Below are 27,237 nucleotides of genomic sequence, written 5' to 3'. Positions count from 1 at the left end.
AGCAAGTTAAGACTTCTCTCTGCCTCAATTTTTTGAAACAGTTTCAGGAACTTTTTTTTATTAAGTGTGGTAGATTTTGGCAGTAGATCCATCTGGTCTTGTGCTTTTCTTTGCGAATTCAATCTAACTACTTATTATTAGTCTTTTTGATATTTTTAATTTCTTTCTGATTCAGTCACAGTAGATTGTTTCCAGGAATTCATCCATTCTCTCCAGATTTTCTAGTTTGTAAGCCTATCATCTTTTACAATAGTATCTAATAATCTTTTGTATTTCTGTTTTATGATTTGTAGTGTCTCCTTTTTTATTTTAATTTTTTGAACTTGTATCCTTTCTATTCTTTTCTTGGTTAGGCTAGCTAGTGGTTTGTTCATATGTTTATCATTTTGTAAAAACAACTTTTCATTTCAATGATTCTTTGTAATTATTTGTCTTCATCTCATTTAGTTCTGGTGTGTTCTTTGTTATTTTTTCTGCTGCTAATTTTGTGTTTGGTTTGTTCTTGCATTTCTAGCTTCTTGAGGTGTCAGGTTGTTTATTTGTAATAGTCCTATCTTTTTGATGTAGGTATTTCATGCTATAATCTTCCTTCTTAGCACTATTTTGGTGTGTCACACAGGTTTTTGTAGTTTATGTTTCCATTTACACTTGTTTCACAATTTTTAAAATTTGTATTAATTTATTTGTTGACCCAATTCTTCAGGAGTATGTTATTTAATTTTCATGTATATGTATAGTTTCTGAAGTTCCTCTTGGTATTTATTTCTAGTTTTACTCCATTGCAGTCTGAAAGATATTTCACAAAATTTTGATTATTAAAATATCATTGAGACTTAGGTTTTGTAACCTAATATATTGTCTATCATGGAGAATGTTCCATGTATGAAAAGAATAATGTACATGATGCAGTTGTTGGGTAGAATGTTTTGTAAATATTTGTTCAGTCCACTTGATCTAAAGTCCAATTTAAGTTCATTGTTCCTTGTTTGATTTTTTTGCCTTGATGATCTATCTAACATGTGATTGGGATGCTAAAGTGCACCACTCTTATTATATATGTTTTAAATCTAATATATGCTTTATATATCTAGGTGCTCCAGTGTGAGGTGCATATAGGTTTAGAATTGTTATATCTTCTTGCTAAATTAATCCCTATATCATAAGTAATGACTGTCTTTGTTTAATTTTACTGTTTGATGTAAAGTCTGTTTAACTTACATATGTATAGATATATGTTATCTATATATGTATAGATGTATGCTATCTTTACATATATGTTATATGTAGATATATAAAAAATATACATATATACTATATATACAAGTCTATAGATTGTATATATCTATACATATATAAATTATAGATATGAATATAGCTATATAAGTTATACATAAGCCCAGGGACCTGAGAACCCACCAACATATCCAGCCCACCACTGCTACTACTATAACTTGAAAAAACCACCTGCAGGCCTAAGACCTCCAGGATTCACTAACAACAGTGCCACTGTTAGCTGCTCCTGATCTAAGAATAGGAACACTCAACCCACAGCTGTCACCACTGGGGCCCAGAGACTGACACACCTGGTGTCCTAGTTCCAAGCAAAACTTCATAATTGCTTCTATTAATAGAAGTAATCAGTGGTGCTTCTAAACTACCAAGGAAATCACAGATACCAGTGACCCCATTTACTGTCAAAGAATTCACATAGAGATCACACTACCACAGGCAACCAAACTCAAAGCTAAAGCTTTGATAAAACATATGTATAGATTCAGGAAAAAAATCTTCCCCTACGAAAGCAGTTTCAACAAATTGGAAGAAGTGACTGTTACACCAGGTATGCAGATATCAATATAAAAACATATACTAGAAAACATGAAAAAAAGAGAAAATACTTCACCACCAAGAGACCATGACATTTGTCCAGCAACAGATCTCAACACAAAACAAATCCTTGAAATGCCAGATAAATGATTCAAAGCATGGATTTTAAAGAACCTCAGTGAAAGGCAAGGTAAGTTAAAACTAATTTATAAAATTAGAAAATCAATTTAGAGTATTAATGAGAAATTTGCCAGGGGTATTGATATGCTGGGGAAAAAAAAAACCCAGAAATTCTAGAACTGAAAAATTTATTGAAGTAAATACAAAATACATTTGAAGCTTTAGTAATAGACCAGACCTAGCAGAAGAAAGAATCTCAGAACTCGATGACCAATCTTTTAAAATAATCCAGGTAGAAAAAAATAAAAAGAAAAATAGAATAAAAAAGAAGGAACAAAGACTTTGAGACATTATGGACTACCTAAAACCACTAAACTTATGAATTATCAGTATTCCAAAGAGGGAAGAGAGATAAAAAAAGTTTAGAAAGCCTATTTAAGGCATTAATTGATGAAAGCTTCCCCAGTTTAGCAAGGGAGTTAGAAATTCAGATATACATTATAAGTAATCCCCATGAAAACACATTACAAAAAGTACTTCACGGCCGGGCGCGGTGGCTCAAGCCTGTAATCCCAGCACTTTGGGAGGCCAAGGCGGGCGGATCACGAGGTCAGGAGATCGAGACCATCCTGGCTAACCCAGTGAAACCCCGTCTCTACTAAAAAAATACAAAAAACAAAAACAAACAAACAAAAAAAACTAGCCGGGCGAGGTGGCGGGCGCCTGTAGTCCCAGCTGCTCGGGAGGCTGAGGCAGGAGAATGGCGTGAACCCGGGAGGCGGAGCTTCCAGTGAGCTGAGATCCGGCCACTGCACTCCAGCCTGGGCGACAGAGCGAGACTCCGTCTCAAAAAAAAAAAAAAAAAAAAAACTTCACTATGGCATAATATAATCAGAATGTATAATGTTAAAGTTAAAATTAATTTTAAAAATAGCAAAGAAAACTTAGTTAGACTGACCGAGATCTTATCAGCAAATACTTAGAAGCCAGAAGAGAATGGAATGGTATTTCTTTTTTTTCCCCTTTTCTTCTTCTTCTTCTTTTTTTTTTTTTTTTTTTTTTTTTTTAGACAGAGTCTTGCTCTGTCGTCCAGGCCAGTGGCACCATCTCGGCTCTCTGCAACCTCCATCTGCCGGGTTCATGCCATTCTCCTGCCTCACCCTCCCGAGTAGCTGGGACTACAGGTGCCTGCCCACCATGCCTGGCTAATTTGTTGTATTTTTAGTAGAGATGGGGTTTCACCGTGTTAGCCAGGATGGTCTTGATCTTCTGACCTGGTGATCCACCGGCCTTGGCCTCCCAGAGTGCTGGGATTACAGGCGTGAGCCACCGCGCCCAGCCAGAATGGTGCTGGGGAGCGGGGTGGAAATTGTCAGTCAAGAATTTTTTCCAACAAGTAAAATCTTCATAAATGAGTGAAAAATAACAACTTTCTCAGACAAGAAAATATTGAGAAAATTCATTGCTACTAGACTAGCCCTAGAAGAAATGCCCAAAATCATTTCAAACATGAAAGTGAAAAATGTATATTCATCATCATGTATAAAATGTATAAAACTCACAGGGCTTATAAAACAATGACACAATGTAGAGAGAGAAAGGAATCAAATAACACTGCAGATTTTTACCAAACCACAGAGACATAGATAAATAAACAATCAAAGAATTTATTAAAACAACTAGAAAACAATTAACAATAACAAGAAAAAACTGTAGATACCCTTAATAACTTTGGAGGTGAATGGATTAAATGACTCACTTAAAATTTATAGATTGACAGAATGTATTTAAAAAACGTGATCCAACAATATGCTGCTTACAAAAAACTCCACAACCTTTTGGATGTTTTTTCAGTTGACTCTGTTTCTCTCAATCTCTCTCTCTCTTTCTGTCTCTCTCCGTTTGTGTGTGTGTATGTGTGTGTGAAATCCATGACCAAATGGAGTTTACACCAATGATGCAATATTGGTTTAATATCCAAATATTAATCCATGTAGTACGCTAACTCTACAGGCTTAAAAGAACATTTTATAGTCATAGCAACTGATGCAGAGACAGTATTTGACAAAATTCAATCCCAATCATAAGAAAAATACTCATAAAATAAAGAATAGAAAGAAATGTTTTCACCTTGATAAAAAACTTAAACACAACTTATAGCTGATACTATATCTAATAGTTAAAGGATGAATGCTTTTCTCTTAAGATCATGCTTCAGATATGAACATACAGCTTATTAAAGTTAAAACAAAAGAAAAATAAATATACACAAATACTTATCAAAGGAAAACAAGATTGACATCAATATCAGATCAACTAATCTTCAGAGGAAAGCAATTTATTAGCAAACATGTCTACACTCACTACTGCTATTCAACATGATACTGGAAGTTATAAATTTAACAATAAAACAAGAAACAAAAATAAAGTCATACACATCAAAGAAAGTAATAAAGGAGGTGACATGATTGTCTACAGAGAAAATACCAAGTTATATACTAAATAGCAAATAGAACTAATAAGTGTGTTCAGCAAAGTTTCATAATACAAGACTTATATACAAAAGCAATTATATCTCTATTGATGAACACATGGATATCAAAAGAAAAAATAATTTGCAACCACTGATAAACAATATTAATGAAGATTTAATTAAATAAAAAGTCATACCATATTCATGGATTGAAAGACTTAATGTAGTAAATTGTCATTTTTTCTGAAATTGATGTACAAGTTTAACACAGCATTTATCAAAATCCCTGGAAATTTTTGTAAATATAGACATGATTGTTCCAAAATTTATGTGGAAATTAAAGGAAGTAATAAAAGTAAACAATTTTATAAAATGATAACATAATCTTATGAATCACTCTTAACACTTTCAAAACAAATAGGTACAGTAATCCACAGATCAATGGAACAGAATAGAATAGTCAGAATTAACCCTTCACAAATACACCAATTTGAGTGCTGATGTGTTAAAAAACAGTGCAATGAAGGAAGAATAATCTTTTCAACACATCACGCTGGGAAAATTGGATATTCATATAAAAAAACAAATGTTTATCTAACCCACATAAATTACAGAACATTTGTCTCAAAATTTATCATAGATTTAAAAGTAAAATGTAACATTTTAAAACTTCCCTAAAAAATCATAGGAAAAAATATTTCAGTCCTGGATCTTCACAAAGAGATGTTACCATGGTACCAAAAGCATCATTCATAAAAATAATATTTCACAACTTGGACTTCATCAGAATTTAAAATTTTTGCGTATAAGACTTGATTAAGAAGACAAAAATATAAGGAGAAATCTAGGAAAATAAGAGTTTCTGATCACATATCTGAAAAAAGACTTATTTTAGATTATATAAGAACTCTTAAAACTCAACAATAAGAAAAAAATACAAATATCTCTATTAGAAAGTGGACAGAAGACATGGAGAGACACTTAACTAAACAGGTTATACAGATAACAGGTAAGCACATATAAAAGATATTGAACATCACTAGCCATCAGTAAAATGCAAATAGATACCATTATGAGATATTACTGTATACCTATCCAAAAAACAAATATAAAATATAATGATAACAAACTCTTACAAGGATGCAAATAAATTAGATCATTTATATACGACTGACTGGTTGGAATGTAAAAACATTCTGAATGTAATGTAAAAGTCATTCTGAAGGAATCTGAAGGAAAGTTTCATGATGTCTTAAAATACTGATCATATACTTACCATATGACCTAGCATTCATGCTTATCTCAAAGAATAAATTATATCCACAGAAAAAAGTGTTACATAATTTATCAAAACAATTTCATTTGTAATAGCCAAAAAAATGGGTTAACTAAAACACACTGCACTAGATAAATGATCAATATGCCAAACTATGGTGTATCTATGCCATAGATTACTATTCAGCAATACAAAAATATTTATACATCTAAAAATGTGCATAGAACTCAAGGGTATTATTGTGTGTGTAACCAAAAAAAGTCAAAAAGATGGTATGATTCCAGCTGTATAACATCCTTAAATAAGAAAATAGGTATTGAGAATGAATTATTTGTTGCCTGGGTATTGGAAAGGTGGGTAGGTGGGAGTAACATTAGGAAGATAAAATAATTCTGTATTTTGATCACTGTGGTGCTTACATAAATTTATCCATGTGACACACTGACAATGATTTGTACATACACATTGTATGAGTGTCAATCTGTCAGTTTTTTATATTCTACTATAGTTAGCAAAAATGTAATTATTGGGGGAAACATGGTAAAAGGAATATACTATCTTTGCAACTTCCTGTGAATTTACATTATTCCAAATTTTAAAATTTAGCAAAAAGCACAATTTAGCCGGTTAAATTCAGTGATATGTTTTTAAGTGTCATGAACCATGGGGTTTCTTCTCAAGTTTCTTAATATATTTTATTTTCACTTGCATTCACTTGCAAATTTTCTTAGTCTTAACCTTTATTTGCAAAGACATACATTTGAAACTATAATTGTTTTACACATCCTATCAAATATTCCCTTCATCTGAAGAGCACCCTGTTGAAGTTCTCTCTTCCTCAATTTTTATTAGACTGATTCCTCTCAGCCTATAACACTTTTGAAGCTGAAGCTTCTCTTCAATGTTTTCCTCCTTACATCAAATATTTTTTCATACCTTTTATTCCTCCATCTAGGTCACTTTCTTATTAATACAATCTATTCTCAAGTGACTTTTAAAAATTGTATTTCGAAAGAAAACTTTAAGGAGGCACAGCATGTGAAGAAATGTTTTTATTCTGCAATAACAATCGATTCAACATTTTGTGGGAATATAATTAGTCTACTTTAATTATATTTATCCTTTCAAATTTGAAGGGCTTTCTCTATTATGTTCTAGTACTTAGAATTGGTGATGAGACACTTGAACTTTATCTCATTGTTATTCCTTTTGTAAAACACCTGCTTTTATTTCTTTTTCTTTGGAAATGTTTAGTGCCTTCCTTTTACGATTTATATACTTGAATTTCACTATGACACATAAAGTTTGGTCTTTTCTAATTTATGTGTTTCAGAATTCTTTAGACAATTCTTTTACTGTTTATTTGAGATATATATATATATATATACACACACATACACACACACATATATACACACACACACACACACACACACACATATATATATTTTACTCTATGTTCTCTGTTCCCCTTTTCTGAAAGTATTAATTGCAGGTTGGCAATACTTCCCATGGCATTGCATCTGTCTTTGAATTGTAGGAAGGGCCTCTTACATCATCTATTAACCCTTCAATGTATCTAGTCAATATATTAATTTGTATGTCATATTGAAAACTTTGTTTGAATAAAAAAATTTTGACTTTTTTGTGATGAGGACATTACAAATTTACTGTCAGTAACGTTAAATATAGAGTACTCATTTATAGCTATATTCATCATGCTGTGCTATTTTTCTAAAAATATGTATTTTTCTACTTAACTGAGGCTTTCTATCCTTTGACTATCATCTCTCCATTCTCCCAAACCCCTCCTCCAACCCCTCATAATCACTATTCTACTCTAAACTTCTAGGACTTCAATTGTTTTAGATTCTACATGTAACTTAGAACATGCAGTGTTTGTCTTTCTATGTTTGTCTTTCTATGTTTGTCTTATTTCACTTAGCATAATGTTCTCCAATTCTGTCAATGTTGTCACAAGTTACAGAGGATTTTTCTTTTTAAGTCTAAGTAGTATTCCATTGCATATGTATACCATATGTCTTAATCCATTCCTTTATTAATGAACACTTAGATTGATTTAATAACTTAGCTATTGTGAGCAATCCTACAATGAACATGGGAATGTAGACATCTCTTTAACATACCAATTTCTAATCTTTCAGGCGGATACAGAGAAGAAGAATTTCTGGTTCATGCAGTAATACTATTTTTAGTTTTTTGGGCGACCTTCATATTCGTATTTTTCTGAATTTTCCTATTCAAAAACGTCTTATTTTTGTTTATAGATTCAATACCTAATATCAACCTAAATGCCCTTGAAGATAGTGGTTAAATTATTGTTACTGAAATCATCTTTTTTCTAAGACACTTATATTTCTTCCTGGTTTATCTTGTTCTTTCTCTGCAACTATAGATTTTTCTCAAACAAATGGTTAAATATTTAAGATCCACTCATATTTTAGAATGAAGCAGAGATGTCTGTTTCAGAGCTCCCTGTATGTGATGTTGTTTGTTTACAGCAAATAGCTGACCATTACGTCTTTGAATTTAAATTGCCAGTAATTAGAGGGCTTTTTACCTGATGTAGCATTGGTTTAGTTCCTAGGAATGCTATAATAAATTACCACAAATCTGATGGCTTTAAACAATAGGAATTTATTCTACCACAATTCTAGAGACCAGAAATCTGAAGTCAGGGTGTCAGCAATAACACAGTCCCTTTGAAGGCTTTAAATGAGAATCATTACTGCCTCTTCCAGACTCCAGTACCTACAATCAGTCCTTGACAATACTTAGCTTGATGTCGCACAACTGCAACCTCTGCCTCCACCTTCATATGGCTCTGTCTGTATCTGTCTTCTCTTCTTTTTTATGGATTTTTCCTTTTTCATTGGATTTAGGGACCACCAGCACAATCCAGGATGATCTTATGGAGAGAATCTTAGCTTAATTAAATTTGAAAGGCCTTTTACTTTTCTACAAATAAGGAAACATTTACAGACTCTGAGTAGACATATCTTTTGGGAGACTGCCATTCAACCCACTACAAAAAATATACACTAATCTTCTCAAGATAATTCAGGTAAGTTAAGATAATTTTATTGAGGTTTAAAAGAAGGAAAAACTCACCTATTGACCTAAGATTTAGTGACAAATATTCTTGCAATCATAATTTAGGAATGAGTTGTTGGAAGTTCATAGAAAGAACTTCAGTATTTATCTCATTCTTTTCAGCCTTGCTCCTCAATATGCTTTCTGTTGCACCTGCCATCCTTGAGTCTGGAGCTCCTCTTGGGCACCGCCATGCTGGCAAGTATTCTTGTCCATGCACTCCAGTCAAGGGCACTTCTTAACTGTAGGTTTCATCTGTCATGGTAACGCATCTGTATCTCTCCATCTACTTTCTCTTCCCCAGAAAACGTTGAAATCCTGAGGTTTATCACTAGACTCTCTCATTTTTTTGTTGATGAAGAATAATACTTGCAAAAATAGTAACTATCATTCATATGAAATTTCAGGAGAGAGAAATAAAAAATGCTTATTCTGTTTATGCTACATCAACTTTCTAAGTCTGTGTCCTCCTGTATAAAATAAAATTAAAAATCATTTTACATTATTATTCATATATATGAATATGAACTTTCTATTAATATTAAATGCTATATTGCTCATATAAGACTTTATATGATAGGAAGTATTCAATTAAGGTTGGCTATTATAGAAAGTGGATCTCAGCCAAAATATGTGACACATATTCTGCAATGCTAAGAACACTTAAAGAATTAGTAAATTATTTGAAACATTATTAGAAAAAATATGTTCACTTAGACTCAATAGATGTTTCAAAATTGTACCTAATTTAAAAGCAGATATTAATTATGAGAGCATTTGCCACTGAAATATTAAAATGCAAGGATTTTCTGTTTTGAATCTCAATAGAATGTTATGTGATTTCCTGGGACTTGTGAAAATAACATTTGCCATTTCCCATTGCCCACCTTTGGAGGGAATACACATTAATACATGAATATTACTTACATATTTCTTCTCTTTTAAATTTTTTCATGAATTCATCAGTTTAAAGGGAAAGAATTTGTGCAGATCACATAATTTGATACTTAAAAATTCATAACTATGAGCTGAATTTTGAAAGACATCTATAATTTACTTTTATGCTTGAATAAATTACATAGTATTTAAGAAATGTTATTTATCATTTTAAAATTAGGCAACTGAATTCCCCCTCAGGAGAAAAGGTTGATTTTCTGTTTACTGAAGTTAATTAAAGTGCAAAGTTGTAATCTTTTCACTCTTTGCTAGATAGGAAGTTACTTTAATTCTGAATCTATATTAGTCATGCCAGAGTAATGAGAATAATTATTGTCATTTATTGAACTAGTAGTTTTGGGGCATAGGGTCTTTGATAAATGATAACGTGTTTGCTTTAGTGTCTGTTGTCCTAGTGATTACTATAGTGCACAGAACATAGTAGGCATTCAATATAAATATCCTATTAAAATCACTTGACTATTATTTAGGTCAACTTCTGAGTCAACTGAATTGTAGGAAAAATGTGTTCTACATAAACAATTAAACTAAGAACATCTGCCTATATAAAATGTTTCAAAGCTAAGGCAGTAAAATTCTACATAGGACATTACTTAGTTTTAAAATGAGTGTAGCAGATATCATTCTCCACATATTATTTTCTAACTAACAGTTATTTACTGAGTACATATCACATGTATATGTATTGAATATATATTATATAAACCTCACAGTACCCCACAAAATTTACAAAGAGTAAAAGTCATTTTTCACCTACCAAAATAGACTGCTACTTTATTAGCATGTTGGGAGCTTTTTTGTTGGAAACAACCTAAGCATCCAGAATTAGGTTTACTATGAAAATACATCTTACATACAGATATTTAGTGACAGGGGACATATTTATGATTAGTTCAATTACAAGAGTAGAAAGCCAAACAATGCAAATATTATATGAACAATTTTGTTCAAAGAAAAAGAAAAACACAATATGCTCTGAAATGCTAATGGTGGTTATCCTTGTAAGCAGTATTTGTCTATATTTTGAAATATTTTTATATTTTATTATTTCTGCAATTAATTCATACTACTTTTAAAATCTAATAAAATTGGTGAACGTTATTCAAACAGCTGATTCTAGATTTAATTACTAAATGAGTACAGATAGGCCAATACAATTAAATTGTTAAGGCTAATAACAGTCATTAGCATTAATTTGGGGAAAAAAGTTGTGTTTTATCTTGTGACACATATTCTGCAATGCCAAGAACACTTACAGAATATGTCTTCAAATACATCATTCTGGTAAGGGTACAATGGCATAGCTTGCTTTCCTACAAATATCTTGATATAGATACACTTTAATAAGACACGAAATGACATTTTTATTGAACTTTCAAATATTATTTTATTAGATATGTTTTATCTAATCTATGTTGATAATATTATTGTTTTATTAGAAATGAATATACAAAACAAACATTCTAGTAACATCTGTGACTACTAGCTAAATCACTGAGAACAATATACATATGTTAGTGGTAGGTAGAACTCAAAAAGCAACATATTAGATATAGATTATGGATCTGAAAAGAAATAAGTATCAAGCATTTATGTTGAAAAATCATTACTTTGATGGAAAAAGTAATTTTGTAAAGTAATCCTCCAATGTAGGCTCTCTTACACTGGCTATGTCCAAAGTAACCTACTGAAAGCACGTGCAAATTCCATCTGTGGTGAAATAACAGGAATTGGACTTAGCCTCCCATTTTAAACTACCAAAACACCATACAAAATATATAAAACAACTATATATTTTATAGTGGAATGAAATGAAAAGGTTAAAAAAATTCTTACTCAATCCAAAAAATGGAATAAAGGAATGAAAACAAGAAACAATAAACAGAGTGTACAAATGCAAGATACATATGCAAGTGGCAGATTGAAATCTGACAATATTAGTAATATTATTACATGCAAATGTTATAAATACTCCAAATAAAAAGTGGAGATAAGAAAATTAATAAAAGCAGCCGGGCGTGGTAGCTCACGTCTGTAATCCCAGCACTTTGGGAGGCTGAGATGGGGTCAGGAGATGGAAACCATCCTGGCTAACACGGTGAAACCCCACCTCTACTAAAAATACAAAAATAAAAAAAAATTAGCTCGGCATGGTGGCGGGTGCCTGTAGTCCCAGCTACTGGAGAGGCTGAGGCAGGAGAATGGCGTGAACCTGGGAGGCAGAGCTTTCAGTGAGTGGAGATCGAGCCACTGCACTCCAGCCTTGGTGACTGAGCAAGACTCTATCTCAAAAAAAGAAAAGAAAAGAAAATTAATAAAAGCAATACCCAACAATTGACTGTCTAAAAGGACCCCACTTTAAATTAAGAAAATACATATTGTATAACAATGAAGGCATGGAAGTTCTACTGTGCAATAACTTACAAAAAAGCAAAGTTGCTATATTTATATCCAAGAAAGTAGACTTCAAAAAAGGAATATATCTGAGGATAAATAAGGGTATTTCATAATGATAAAGACATGATTTTATCAAAAGACATTAAAAACTCAGTTTTGTATAAAATCATTAATTGAGCTTCAAAATTAATTAAGTAAAATGTGATAAAAGAAAAAAGTAAGTTAGAAAACTCCAAAATTAGAGTTTGAACTTCTCATAATCTTCTACAAGTAGTTGATTTTTAAAAACTGGAGAAAAACTTTTAAGTATATAGAAGCCCTAATCAACACAAAAAAGCAACCTGCCAGAATTAATATTTATTGGACAATTTCACCCCCAAAGACCAAACTACATATTCTTTTCAAGTACACAAGGAGTATTCACCAAGACAGGCTAAATTCTAAGGCATAAAAATGATATATTAAAAATAGCCAACTCATATGACATATGTTATGTGACAACTATAGCAGTAAATTTCAAATCAATAACAGAAAATATCTGAAAAAAATCAGATATTTGAAATCTATATGCCTAGGGGAATAAATTATAAGAAGAAATATAAAATATTTTGAAGTTAATGAAAATAAAATAATAATATGAGTAATATTTAGACATACCTATAACAGATCTTACAGGAAAACCTAGATCTACAAAATTATATAAAGAAAATAAGAAAGCTCTCAAAATAGTCATTTATGTTCATACCTTAAAAATGTAAATAAAAGAGCAAATGAAGCCCACAGTAATATAAAAGATGAAATAAAAATCAGAAACAGAGATAATTTTTGTAAACCAAAACGTTTTTAAAGATCAATAAAAATGAGAAACCTAGAGCTAAATTGATCAAGGGAAAATAAAGACACAAATGACCAATATCACAAATGAAAAAGAAGACATCCCAAGATATTCTAAAGATACTAAAAGAAAATATGATTTAACTTTATGCCCATAAACATAGATGAAGTAGAACAATTATTTAAAATATTCAAATTATTAAAATTAACTCAAGAACAAAAGAAAGATAATAAATAATAATTCTGAACTTAATAAATAATTACAAATAAAATCTTTCCAGGTAACAAATGCCAAGACAAGTAGGCTGCATTGGTAAACTTTATCAAACACTTACAGAAATAATTTCAATCTCATACACTCTATTTCAGAAAATAGAGGAAAAATAATTGTTTGGAACAATTTGCAACACATTTAATAAGACTAGCATTCCATAAATATCAATATAAGAGAAAAACATTGATCATAAAAATGCACCCCCAAAATCAATATTTTTATGAAGTTGAAACAATTATAGTTATATTAAAATAGTTTTATAGTATCATCTAATATGAACTCAGGATGTAAGACTAATGAAATATGTGTAGAAATTATACACAGAAGACAATAAAACACTACTGAGAGAAATTAAATAACATTAAATAAATGAGAGACTATACCATGCAGTGATTTCAATTTTCCACAAAATGATCTAATATTTCAATGTAAAAATAATTAAATCCCAAACTGTGTGTGTGTGTGCACATGTGTGTGTCCCCGTGTAAATTGAGAAGCTAATTCTAAAATACATGTGGCAGTGCAACAAGCTAATAAAGAAGGGCGATTTGAAGAATCAAAACCTTGGGGAACTTAGACTACCATGTGTTAATACTTACCATAAAACTGCAGTAAGGCAAACAGTAGTGTTGGTACAAGAATGGAGGAGTAAGCCAAAGGAACCAAAACAGTGGTCCAGAAATAAATCTGCACATCTATCAATAGTTGGTTTATTTCAAAAGATAATTTTTTCCAATAAATAGTACTTAGTCAATTGGATATTCTTGTGAAATAAATTACTATTGACTCCTACCTCATACAAAAGAGTAACGTTGGTTTGTAGATCTACAAAAGCAGATACCCAAATGGACAGTAAATAAACAAAAAGGTACTCAACTTCATGTTGTAATGTAAGTATAAACTAAAATTATTATTAGATACATACATACATACCTTTCAAAATGACTAAAACTTATGAGCCATATACCTAATATTAACAGATACATGAAATAATTTGAGCTCTTTCAAACCATCTATAAGTTTTCACATGACTATAAAGATACAGCCTGAGACAGGGTAACTAAGAAGAAAACAGGTTTCATTGACTCACAGTTCCACATGGCTGGGAAGGCTTCAGGAAACTTAGAATCATGATGAAGGCTAAGGGAAAGCAAAGCGTGACTTATATGGCAGCAAGAGAGAGAGAGTGGGGGAAAGGTAAACTGCCACTTTTAAACCATCAGATTTTGTAGGAACTCCCTCACTATCATGAGAACAGCGTGGGAATGACCCCTCTCATGATCCAATCATCTTCCATCACGTTTCTCCCTTGACAGATGAAGATTACAATTTGTGGTGAGATTTGGATGAGGACACAGAGCCAAACCATATCATTCTACCCATGACCCCTCCACAATTTTACTGCTTTTCACATTTCAAAACCAATCATGCCTTCTTTTATTTATTTATTTATTTATTTATTTATGTTTTATTATTATTATACTTTAAGTTCTAGGGTACATGTGCATAACGTGCAGGTTTGTTACATATGTATACTTGTGCCATGTTGCTGTGCTGCATCCATCAACTCGTCAGCACCCATCAACTCGTCATTTACATCAGGTATAACTCCCAATGCAATCCCTCCCCCCTTCCCCGTCCCCATGATAGGCCCCGGTGTGTGATGTTCCCCTTCCCGAGTCCAAGTGATCTCATTGTTCAGTTCCCACCTATGAGTGAGAACATGCAGTGTTTGGTTTTCTGTTCTTGTGATAGTTTGCTAAGAATGATGGTTTCCAGCTGCATCCATGTCCCTACAAAGGACACAAGCTCATCCTTTTTTATGGCTGCATAGTATTCCATGGTGTATATGTGCCACATTTTCTTAATCCAGTCTGTCACTGATGGACATTTGGGTTGATTCCAAGTCTTTGCTATTGTGAATAGTGCCACAATAAACATACGTGTGCATGTGTCTTTATAGCAGCATGATTTATAATCCTTTGGGTATATACCCAGTAATGGGATGGCTGGGTCATATGGTACATCTAGTTCTAGATCCTTGAGGAATCACCATACTGTTTTCCATAATGGTTGAACTAGTTTACAATCCCACCAACAGTGTAAAAGTGTTCCTATTTCTCCACATCCTCTCCAGCACCTGTTGTTTCCTGACTTTTTAATGATCGCCATTCTAACTGGTGTGAGATGGTATCTCATTGTGGTTTTGATTTGCATTTCTCTGATGGCCAGTGGTGATGAGCATTTTTTCATGTGTCTGTTGGCTGTATGAATGTCTTCTTTTGAGAACTGTCTGTTCATATCCTTTGCCCACTTTTTGATGGGGTTGTTTGTTTTTTTCTTGTAAATTTGTTTGAGTTCTTTGTAGGTTCTGGATATTAGCCCTTTGTCAGATGAGTAGATTGCAAAACTTTTCTCCCATTCTGTAGGTTGCCTGTTCACTCTGATGGTAGTTTCTTTTGCTGTGCAGAAGCTCTTTAGTTTAATGAGATCCCATTTGTCAATTTTGGCTTTTGCTGCCGTTGCTTTTGGTGTTTTAGACATGAAGTCTTTGCCCATGCCTATGTCCTGAATGGTACTACCTAGGTTTTCCTCTAGGATTTTTATGGTATTAGGTCTAACATTTAAGTCTCTAATCCATCTAGAATTATTATTCGTATAAGGAGTAAGGAAAGGATCCAGTTTCAGCTTTCTACTTATGGCTAGCCAATTTTCCCAGCACCATTTATTAAATAGGGAATCCTTTCCCCATTTCTTGTTTCTCTCAGGTTTGTCAAAGATCAGATGGCTGTAGACGTGTGGTATTATTTCTGAGGACTCTGTTCTGTTCCATTGGTCTATATCTCTGTTTTGGTACCAGTACCATGCTGTTTTGGTTACTGTAGCCTTGTAGTATAGTTTGAAGTCAGGTAGCATGATGCCTCCAGCTTTGTTCTTTTGACTTAGGATTGTCTTGGAGATGCGGGCTCTTTTTTGGTTCCATATGAACTTTAAAGCAGTTTTTTCCAATTCTGTGAAGAAACTCGTTGGTAGCTTGATGGGGGTGGCATTGAATCTATAAAAAACCTTGGGCAGTATGGCCATTTTCACAATATTGATTCTTCCTATCCATGAGCATGGTATGTTCTTCCATTTGTTTGTGTCCTCTTTTATTTCACTGAGCAGTGGTTTGTAGTTCTCCTTGAAGAGGTCCTTTACATCCCTTGTAAGTTGGATTCCTAGGTATTTGATTCTCTTTGAAGCAATTGTGAATGGAAGTTCATTCCTGATTTGGCTCTCTGTTTGTCTGTTACTGGTGTATAAGAATGCTTGTGATTTTTGCACATTAATTTTGTGTCCTGAGACTTTGCTGAAGTTGCTTATCAGCTTAAGGAGATTTTGGGCTGAGACAATGGGATTTTCTAAATATACTATCATGTCATCTGCAAAGAGGGACAATTTGACTTCTTCTTTTCCTAACTGAATACCCTTGATTTCTTTCTCTTGCCTGATTGCCCTAGCCAGAACTTCCAACACTCTGTTGAATAGGAGTGGTGAGAGAGGGCATCCCTGTCTTGTGCCAGTTTTCAAAGGGAATTTTTCTAGTTTTTGCCCATTCAGTATGATATTGGCTGTGAGTTTGTCATAAATAGCTCTTATTATTATGAGGTACGTTCCATCAATACCGAATTTATTGAGCGTTTTTAGCATGAAGGGCTGTTGAATTTTGTCAAAAGCCTTTTCTGCATCTATTGAGATAATCATGTGGTTCTTGTCTTTGGTTCTGTTTATATGCTGGATTATGTTTATTGATTTGTGAATGTTGAACCAGCCTTGCATCCCAGAGATGAATCCCACTTGATCATGGTGGATAAGCTTTTTGATGTGCTGCTGAATCCGGATTGCCAATATTTTATTGAGGATTTTTGCATCGATGTTCATCAGGGATATTGGTCTAAAATTCTGTTTTTTTGTTGTGTCTCTGCCAGGCTTTGGTATCAGGATGATGTTGGCCTCATAAAATGAGTTAGGGAGGATTCCCTCTTTTTCTATTGATTGGAATAGTATCAGAAGGAATGGAGGTACCAGCTCCTCCTTGTACCTCTGGTAGAATTCAGCTGTGAATCCATCTGGTCCTGGACTTTTTTTGGTTGGTAGGCTATTAATTATTGCCTCAATTTCGGAGCCTGCTATTGGTCTATTCAGGGATTCAACTTCTTCCTGGTTTAGTCTTGGAAGAGTGTAAGTGTCCAGGAAATTATCCATTTCTTCTAGATTTTCTAGTTTATTTGCATAGAGGTGTTTATAGTATTCTCTGATGGTAGTTTGTATTTCTGTGGGGTCGGTGGTGATATCCCCTTTATTATTTTTTATTGCGTCTATTTGATTCTTCTCTCTTTTCTTCTTTATTAGTCTTGCCAGAGGTCTGTCAATTTTGTTGATCTTTTCAAAAAACTAACTCCTGGATTCATTGATTTTTTGGAGGGATTTTTGTGTCTCTATCTCCTTTAGTTCTGCTCTGATCTTAGTTATTTCTTGCCTTCTGCTAGCTTTTGAATGCGTTTGCTCTTGCTTCTCTAGTTCTTTTAATTGTGATGTTAGAGTGTCAATTTTAGATCTTTGCAGCTTTCTCTTGTGGGCATTTAGTGCTATAAATTTCCCTCTACACACTGCTTTAAATGTGTCCCAGAGATTCTGGTATGTTGCATCTTTGTTCTCATTGGTTTCAAAGAACATCTTTATTTCTGCCTTCATTTCGTTATGGACCCAGTAGTCATTCAGGAGCAGGTTGTTCATTTTCCATGTAGTTGAGCAGATTTGATTGAGTTTCTTAGTCCTGAGTTCTAGTTTGATTGCACTGTGGTCTGAGAGACAGTTGGTTATAATTTCTGTTCTTGTACATTTGCTGAGGAGTGCTTTACTTCCAATTATGTGGTCAATTTTGGAATAAGTGCGATGTGGTGCTGAGAAGAATGTATATTCTGTTGATTTGGGGTGGAGAGTTCTATAGATGTCTATTAGGTCTGCTTGCTGCAGAGATGAGTTCAATTCTTGGATATCCTTGTTAACTTTCTGTCTCGTTGATCTGTCTAATGTTGACAGTGGAGTGTTGAAGTCTCCCATTATTATTGTATGGGAGTCTAAGTCTCTTTGTAAGTCTCTAAGGACTTGCTTTATGAATCTGGGTGCTCCTGTATTGGGTGCATATATATTTAGGATAGTTAGCTCTTCCTGTTGAATTGATCCTTTTACCATTATGTAATGGCCTTCTTTGTCTCTTTTGATCTTTGATGGTTTAAAGTCTGTTTTATCAGAGACTAGTATTGCAACCCCTGCTTTTTTTTGTTCTCCATTTGCTTGGTAAATCTTCCTCCATCCCTTTATTTTGAGCCTATGTATGTCTCTGCGTGTGAGATGGGTCTCCTGAATACAGCAGACTGATGAGTCTTGACTCTTTATCCAGTTTGCCAGTCTGTGTCTTTTAATTGGACCATTTAGTCCATTTACATTTAAGTTTAATATTGTTATGTGTGAACTGATCCTGCCATTATGATATTAAGTGGTTATTTTGCTCGTTAGTTGATGCAGTTTCTTCCTAGCATCGATGGTCTTTACATTTTGGCATGTTTTTGCAATGGCTGGTACCGGTTGTTCCTTTCCATGTTTAGTGCTTCCTTCAGGGTCTCTTGTAAGGCAGGCCTAGTGGTGACAAAATCTCTAAGCATTTGCTTATCTGTAAAGGATTTTATTTCTCTTTCACTTATGAAACTTAGTTTGGCTGGATATGAAATTCTGGGCTGAAAATTCTTTTCTTTAAGAATGTTGAATATTGGCCCCCACTGTCTTCTGGCTTGTAGAGTTTCTGCCAAGAGATCTGCTGTTAGTCTGATGGGCTTCCCTTTGTGGGTAACCCGACCTTTCTCTCTGGCTGCCCTTAAGATTTTTTCCTTCATTTCAACTTTGGTGAATCTGGCAATTATGTGTCTTGGAGTTGCTCTTCTCGAGGAGTATCTTTGTGGCGTTCTCTGTATTTCCTGGATTTGAATGTTGGCCTGCCCTACTAGGTTGGGGAAGTTCTCCTGGATGATATCCTGAAGAGTGTTTTCCACCTTGGTTCCATTTTCCCCCTCACTTTCAGGCACCCCAATCAGACGTAGATTTGGTCTTTTTACATAATCCCATACTTCTTGCAGGCTTTGTTCATTTCTTTTTCTTCTTTTTTCTTTTGGTTTCTCTTCTCGCTTCATTTCATTCATTTGATCCTCAATCGCTGATACTCTTTCTTCCAGTTGATCGAGTCGGTTACTGAAGCTTGTGCATTTGTCACGTATTTCTCATGTCATGGTTTTCATCTCTTTCATTTCGTTTAGGACCTTCTCTGCATTAATTACTCTAGCCATCAATTCTTCCACTTTTTTTTCAAGATTTTTAGTTTCTTTGCGCTGGGTACGTAATTCCTCCTTTAGCTCTGAGAAATTTGATGGACTGAAGCCTTCTTCTCTCATCTCGTCAAAGTCATTCTCCGTCCAGCTTTGATCCGTTGCTGGCGATGAGCTGCGCTCCTTTGCCGGGGGAGATGCGCTCTTATTTTTTGAATTTCCAGCTTTTCTGCCCTGCTTTTTCCCCATCTTTGTGGTTTTATCTGCCTCTGGTCTTTGATGATGGTGATGTACTGATGGGGTTTTGGTGTAGGTGTCCTTCCTATTTGATAGTTTTCCTTGTAACAGTCAGGACCCTCAGCTGTAGGTGTGTTGGAGATTGCTTGAGGTCCACTCCAGACCCTGTTTGCCTGGGTATCAGCAGCAGAGGCTGCAGAAGATAGAATATTTCTGAACATCGAGTGTACCTGTCTGATTCTTGCTTTGGAGGCTTCCTCTCAGGGGTGTACTCCTCCCTGTGAGGTGTGGGGTGTCAGACTGCCCCTAGTGGGGGATGTCTCCCAGTTAGGCTACTCAGGGGTCAGGGACCCACTTGAGCAGGCAGTCTGTCCCTTCTCAGATCTCAACCTCCGTGTTGGGAGATCCACTGCTCTCTTCAAAGCTGTCAGACAGAGTGTTTGCGTCTGCAGAGGTGTCTGCTGCGTTTGTTTAGTTTACTGTGCCCTGTCCCCAGAGGTGGAGTCTACAGAGACAGGCAGGTTTCCTTGAGCTGCTGTGAGCTCCACCCAGTTCGAGCTTCCCAGCAGCTTTGTTTACCTACTTAAGCCTCAGCAATGGCGGGCGCCCCTCCCCCAGCCTCGCTCCTGCCTTGCCGGTAGATCACAGACTGCTGCGCTAGCAATGAGGGAGGCTCCGTGGGTGTGGGACCCTCCCGGCCAGGTGTGGGATATGATCTCCTGGTGTGCCTATTTGCTTAAAGCGCAGTATTGGGGTGGGAGTTACCCGATTTTCCAGGTGTTGTGTGTCTCAGTTCCCCTGGCTAGGAAAAGGGACTCCCTTCCCCCTTGCGCTTCCCAGGTGAGGCAATGCCTCGCCCTGCTTCAGCTCTCGCTGGTCGGGCTGCAGCAGCTGACCAGCACCGATCGTCCCGCACTCCCCAGTTAGATGAACCCAGTACCTCAGTTGAAAATGCAGAAATCACCGGTCTTCTGTGTCGCTCGCTCTGGGAGTTGGAGACTGGAGCTGCTCCTATTCGGCCATCTTGCTCCGCCTCTTTCTTTCTTTCTTTCTTTCTTTCTTTCTTTCTTTCTTTCTTTCTTTCTTTCTTTCTTTCTTTCTTTCTTTCTTTCTTTCTTTCTTTCTTTCTTTCTTTCTTTCTTTCTTTCTTTCTTTCTTTCTTTCTTTCTTTCTTTCTTTCTTTCTTTCTTTCTTTCTTTCTTTCTTTCTTTCTTTCTTTCTTTCTTTCTTTCTTTCTTTCTTTCTTTCTTTCTTTCTTTCTTTCTCTTTCTCTCTCTCTCTCTCCCTTCCTTCCCTCCTTCCTTCCTTTCTTCCCTCCCTCCCTCCTTCCCTCCCTCCCTCCCTCCCTCCCTTCCTTCCTTCCTTCCTTCCTTCCTTCCTTCCTTCCTTCCCTTCCCTTCCCTTCCTTCCCTTCTTTCCCTTCCTTCCCTTGCTTCCTTTGTATGTATCACTTTACAGTGATACATTCTCTGAATACACTAAAATCCACCAAATTGTACACATTAAATTGGCAAATTTTATGGTATGTGAACTCTTTTTCACATACCATATGTGAACAATTTTATGGTATGTGAACTCTTTTTTTTTGCAATAAATCTTTTTTTGCAATAAATCTCTTTTAAAATGTCTATCAAATAAGTTACTTATAAAGAAAAGCCATAAGAAACATTGTTTCAGCTCATGGAACTATACAGCTTTCTTTTTGTGATGGTGTTGATTCAACTCTAAATGCTCTAAAATTTGTAAAACTGTATACCAATTTTTGAAAAGTCAATTTTAGTACATGATAATATTTAAAATAACAGGCAATTAGATATTAAGGAATTCAGCAGAGTTTACACCTCCTCCCTCTCTCCACTTTAGAGGTTTCAGTTACCCATAATGAACTGTGGTCCAAAAATGTAAAATGGAAAATTCCAGAAATAAACAACCAGGTTTTAAATTGAGTACCGCTTTGAGAAGCATGATAAAATCTAATGTCGTCCCAGTTATTCCTGCCCAGCATATAAATCATTAGTTTGTCCAGTGAATTCATGCTGTCTATGCTCCCCATCCAATAGTTACTTACTGGCCATCTCAGTTATCAGATGGACAGATCACAAGAAGAGTAAGTATAGTACAAGATATGTTGATAGAGGCTGCATTTGCATAACTTTTATTACAGTATATTGTTATGCTTGCTCACTTAACATTATTAGCTATTGTTGCTAATCACTTATCCTATAGTGCATATAGGTTTCAGTACTATCTGTGGTTTCAAGTATCCACTTCGGGGTCCTGAACATAGATCCTGTTAATAAAGGAAGACTATTTTACTCCAAATCATGCTTCCAACTTTTGGTGTCTGTTTTATTTTCATCCATTTATATATACTTTGAGTCTACTTGGTAATAAAGAAATTTCTGGTAGCACAACAGCAACATAAATTAACCAGAATGTATTTTTTAAGTTACAATTTCAGTTTCCCTAACAATACCCTAGAGATAAATATCTGTTATTTTTTTCTAGACTTCAAAAAATAACACAAATTTTAGATGTCTCATTAGCACCATTTTTAGGCAGATTTTTTTCTTTCTCTATCTTATGTGAAAACCACTAGCTAAAATTTTAATGATATTGGTGATGCACACATTTATAAGATAAATCTAAAATCTCTTATAATACATTTAAGACATATAACCTTTAAGTGCCGGGAATTCACATCAATGTCAGATTGATATTCATAGTGATTCATTTTTTGTTAATTTTACAAGTTTACATCAAGAAATAGTTTTAATTAACTCTAAAACTAGTCCTTCTTTTATATTTACACTGCAGTGAACACATATTTTTCAAGGTATTTTTCAATAATAAAACATCAAATTTTGATAATTTAAGTGTTACCTAACAAACTGAATATATTACAACTACTATGTAAATTTCTACCCAATATCTATTTAGAACAGTCAGTTCATATTTGTGTAAAATATTCTCATTTATTCATCTAATGGTTTGATTACATTAAAAAGTAGTTGACTATCTTAGTGTAGCAATTCTAAATTATAAATATAGTTGTAAATTCAACAATACAATCATTTGTGGGGCAATTATTATCATGTTATGAAACATGATAATCGCACTACATTATGTAAATAATTAAAATTCTCATTTGTAAAATTTGTCATGGTTCGTGATCACAGCAACAGTTTATGACGTGGACATTTTCATTATTTTTAATAGCTAAAATTATCCCACTTACAATTCTCGCTTATTTTTATTGCAAAAATCTTTATTATAGAAAATGTTCAGATATAATCAATTTAAATGGCTGATCAGGTGGTATATTTTCAGACATTTTAATCTTGCCATTGCCACTGCAATCAAGTCTAGCAAAGTTGTTACTTAGATATAGTGTTTCAAGTATTCTTATTTTGGTTATATGGAAGTAGTGCTACACTAAAACCTTAGTTCCTTAGTTCTTACTCTTTTAAATAAATTTCTGATGTCCTAGTCACTTTTACTTTTCATGAAGTGTTTATTCTTTCAACATTTAGGACAATTTTTGTTCTACTGAGTATCTTTAGGTTGTGTAAGAGTTGATGATGGAAATTTCTTGACTAACTAGATCACCTCCATAATTACTGAATTTAATATAATTGAAGACTTTTTTCTTCTATAAACACATACTACAAATATGGGTTATTAAAGATACACTTTTCTCCTCCTCGCTGAAACAGCTTTATAAATATTGGTGTTTCTTGGTCTCTATGCATTCATTATTTCTCACTTTTATGTGGAGAGAGTAGATAATCATTTGATATTCTAGTTATTTTAATATAGGTTACAATTCTCTGTAGCAAATTTCTGTAAATATTTTATTTGTACTTAAGAATTTTAAATCACAGTTAAGTATTTGCACTATTACATGATAGTGTCAATTGCATAAAACACAATTTGTGGAACAATCTATGGAGTTATGTCATTAATCATGACTACTCGAAAATCAAGGTGCTTCCATTTAAACCACTGATGTTAATTCACAATAAATTTAGAATATTTAACACAAATCTATATTCCATTTTCTTCTTTTGATATCTTACTTTATGCATGCCTGAACCACAGATCAGATTTTTTTCTGAAAGGGGACACTTAAATATTTTAAGTTTTGTAGTAAATGTCCCTGTCACATATTCTTTTCTGTTTTTAGCAACCCTTAAGGTGTGAAAACCATTTTCCCTTGATGGCAATAGAAAAATAATTCATGTGGTTTGGTCCATGGGTAGCATTCTGCCAAACCCTAATCTAAACAGTGCAAGAATAGCCAAATTAATTTTCATTTATGCTATATGCTTAGCATTCAGATATTTCTGAAATAACTGAAACAAACCTATTACATTAAGAACTATCTACTATGAACAGAGTCACCTCATGGTTAAAGTCAAAAATTGAGACATCAATGTATAATATATATGATATATATGTATATGTGTGTATAAAATATGTATGTGTATATACTAAACACATATATAGATATTAAAATAATCTACAGTAAGCATATATAGAGCTATGACAACATTTCCATATAACCTATTTATAGATTGAGATATGTGGACTATAAGAATGAATAGTTTAATTAGTGGAAATGTTAATGCTAGTACATAACACCCTGGGTTGTGAATAAATACACAACAGGATACTAGAATTATATACATGTCAGAGCCATATCTGCAAGTATAAAATATAGGTGTTAATATCTCCTAGAAGGGTCATTTTGAAGATTAGTGGAGATAATGTAGAGAAAAATCACTTAATACTAGACCTTGGATGTTGTAGATGTTTAAAAATTATGAATTTTTCTTTCCTTTCCATAAAAATAAAAGTAAAATGATTGTACAGATTTAATATCCTATCGAATTGTTTTCATAGGATGTTATATATACATTTTGAACACATTATACTTTATATGCAAATTTATTTGAATCTGAAACCCTTGCAAAAATCCTTCAATTTGTTTCTGGCATTTTTAATCATGGTCTAATAGCCAATGTACTGCTATTATAGGAATAGATAATCCCATATGCATTACATCAGGTCACCAAATAAAGTATTTGCACAAGTTTACATCTATCAATCAATATGAATAGCATTTAATGTACTTATAAATAAATGTGACTATAATGAGAAGTCTGAGACTGTGTGTTCCTGAATTAACAGAGTTACTATTTGAGAACGGAAGGATACAATGCAAGCCCAACACACAAACTTAAGAGAAAGGGGGAAAGGAAAAGGAGGAGGAGGAGAAAAAATGGGAGAGAGATTAGTAAACGTAAAAATAATAATGCATAATTATCAAATTTTACATTAATTAATATTCAAATAATGACCCAATCAGAAGCTACACAAACAAGAAATCTTAGTGAAAGGGGTAGAACTTAATAGAGGCCTTGGGAAAAATAAAAACATGAAAGAGACATTAGCTTATAAATGAAGGCTGGCAATCATAAAAGGGCAAAGAAAACCTGGTTCAGAGAAAAAAATATGTACCACAGTAACACCAAATGATGAGTAAAGAAGCCTACTAGGTTTTCAGAAACAGAATTTAGCTGGAAAATCATGGAAAATTATTAATAATAGCATCTATTGTGGTTCTAGAACATAAAGGGTTTGAAGCACTAGCAATAAAAACCCAACGTGTTTCTCCACAGGACCTAGGAAACAATTGGAAAAGAGAAATCAATTTTTTAATGTTTAGCCTGACAGAAATACCTTAGCATAGTAATAGAAATAAAATAAAGCATTTCTCACTTGTTTCTAATTTTAATTGAAATGTACTCGGTGTTTTGTAAATCAGAACAATATTTGCTTTGGTTTGAGTCAAATATTATTGCATATTTATGTAGTTTCCTTTCATTCCTGTTAGAAATGGTTTATGATTTTTATCCAATGCCTTCAATATCCAGTGATATGCTTAATATTTTAAGTAATAAATTATGTTGGTTTTTGTCTGAGTTTGAACCTTCCTTGAATTCTCGTAATAAATCATGTGGGTCACAGTATATCATTTGATAACATAGTATTAGACTTTCATTACTGATATTATATTTATACATTTTGTGTCTCAAATTCCAATGTGCTATTTTAAAAGGGCTTACTCAGATATTGGTATAAAAATCATACTGGAATATCCATCAGAATAAGTTAATTTGGTAAGATGTTGGTATAAAAATCATACTGGAGTATCAATCAGGATAGGCTAATTTGGAAACAGTAATAAACAACATTTAAAATGACAGAGGTTTAATATATCAAAGGTGTATCTAATACTCTGCTTTGTGTCACATTTACTGTAGGACTCTGACAGATGGAACTTGCTCTTCATTATGATAGAATTTGAAGTTTCAAAAATATGTGAAGATCATTCATGAATATCACTGTCTACCCTTCTGTTTACCAAGTATTGGCTTATTCAGTTTTCTTTGGCTGAAATACTCTTAGACCCTCCCTAAGTGGGCCAATCTAAAAGTCTCATCTAAGAAATAAATCAAGCTTAAATGTAGATCTCTGGTGATATGAAGTAGTTTCTACATTAGGGGGTGAAACTGGCCTATGGAAAATAAAATCATATGTTCATTGTACTGCACATATTCATTGTATAATAATGAAACAGGAACTGTAAGCAGAACAAATATTCACATTTAGAAATGGGGAAAACCACAGACATATGGAGTTCCTACTCAGTAAAATCCCATTTGGTAGATATTTTGATGGAACTTCGCTACAGATGTAGGTAATATTTAATTATTAGACCTGAATTATGCTCCCTAGAAACAGTTCACTTTTTTGATATTTTTGTTGTCGGTCCTTGCCTTAATGCTCAGGGAGATTCCTCCTTTTCTCTTATCCCTCTTGGCCACATTGAGCATTGAAGTGAACACTGGAAAACATGCTTGAAGGCTGAAAATATTTCTCAGTATTCTTCTTGCCCATAAAATTTTGGGAGCCCAAGGTTCATTTTAGACTTTGAGCAGTCACATACTTTTATAAGTCAGTTTCCTGGTTTCTTTGACATTTTAATTCTTAATATTTTTATGTCTCACTTAGGAAATTTATGCCAAGGTCACATACAATATTATCTCCTGGGTTTTTAATAAAAGTTTTACAGTTTTAGTCTTACATTTATTAGGCCTTTGACATATTTTAAATCAATTTTTGTTTATGGTGCAATGTATGGGATAAAAGTTCATTGTTTGCATGTCGTTTTTAAACTGTTCCAACATCATTTGCTGAATAGGTTATTGAAAGACCTTGGCAATTTAGTAGAAAATCAATCAATGATAATTTGATTGGTCTGTCTGTGGACACTGTTTCCTATTACAATTGTCTATATTTC

General features: G+C 33.6%; 1 long non-coding RNA gene across 2 annotated transcripts in view; it reads left to right on the top strand.

The window, feature by feature from the left end:
- The window catches only part of LOC139358028 (uncharacterized), an 88,178-nt gene extending 61,795 nt beyond the window's left edge, over positions 1-26,383 (top strand). The window contains exons 4-5 of one of the 2 annotated variants that reach the window (XR_011612238.1): positions 8,600-8,781; positions 26,198-26,383. This is a non-coding gene — a long non-coding RNA (uncharacterized lncRNA). Of the gene's footprint in view, positions 1-8,599; positions 8,782-8,933; positions 9,266-26,197 lie in introns of those variants that run through there. The other variant, XR_011612237.1, reaches the window with a different exon arrangement.
- The last annotated feature ends 854 nt before the right edge of the window (positions 26,384-27,237 follow it).

This window comes from Macaca nemestrina, chromosome 13 (genome assembly GCF_043159975.1).
Source record: "Macaca nemestrina isolate mMacNem1 chromosome 13, mMacNem.hap1, whole genome shotgun sequence".
NCBI classification, from domain to species: domain Eukaryota; kingdom Metazoa; phylum Chordata; class Mammalia; order Primates; family Cercopithecidae; genus Macaca; species Macaca nemestrina.
The sequence above is the reverse complement of the archived record's forward strand: the minus strand, read 5'-3'. Positions and strand labels throughout refer to the sequence as shown.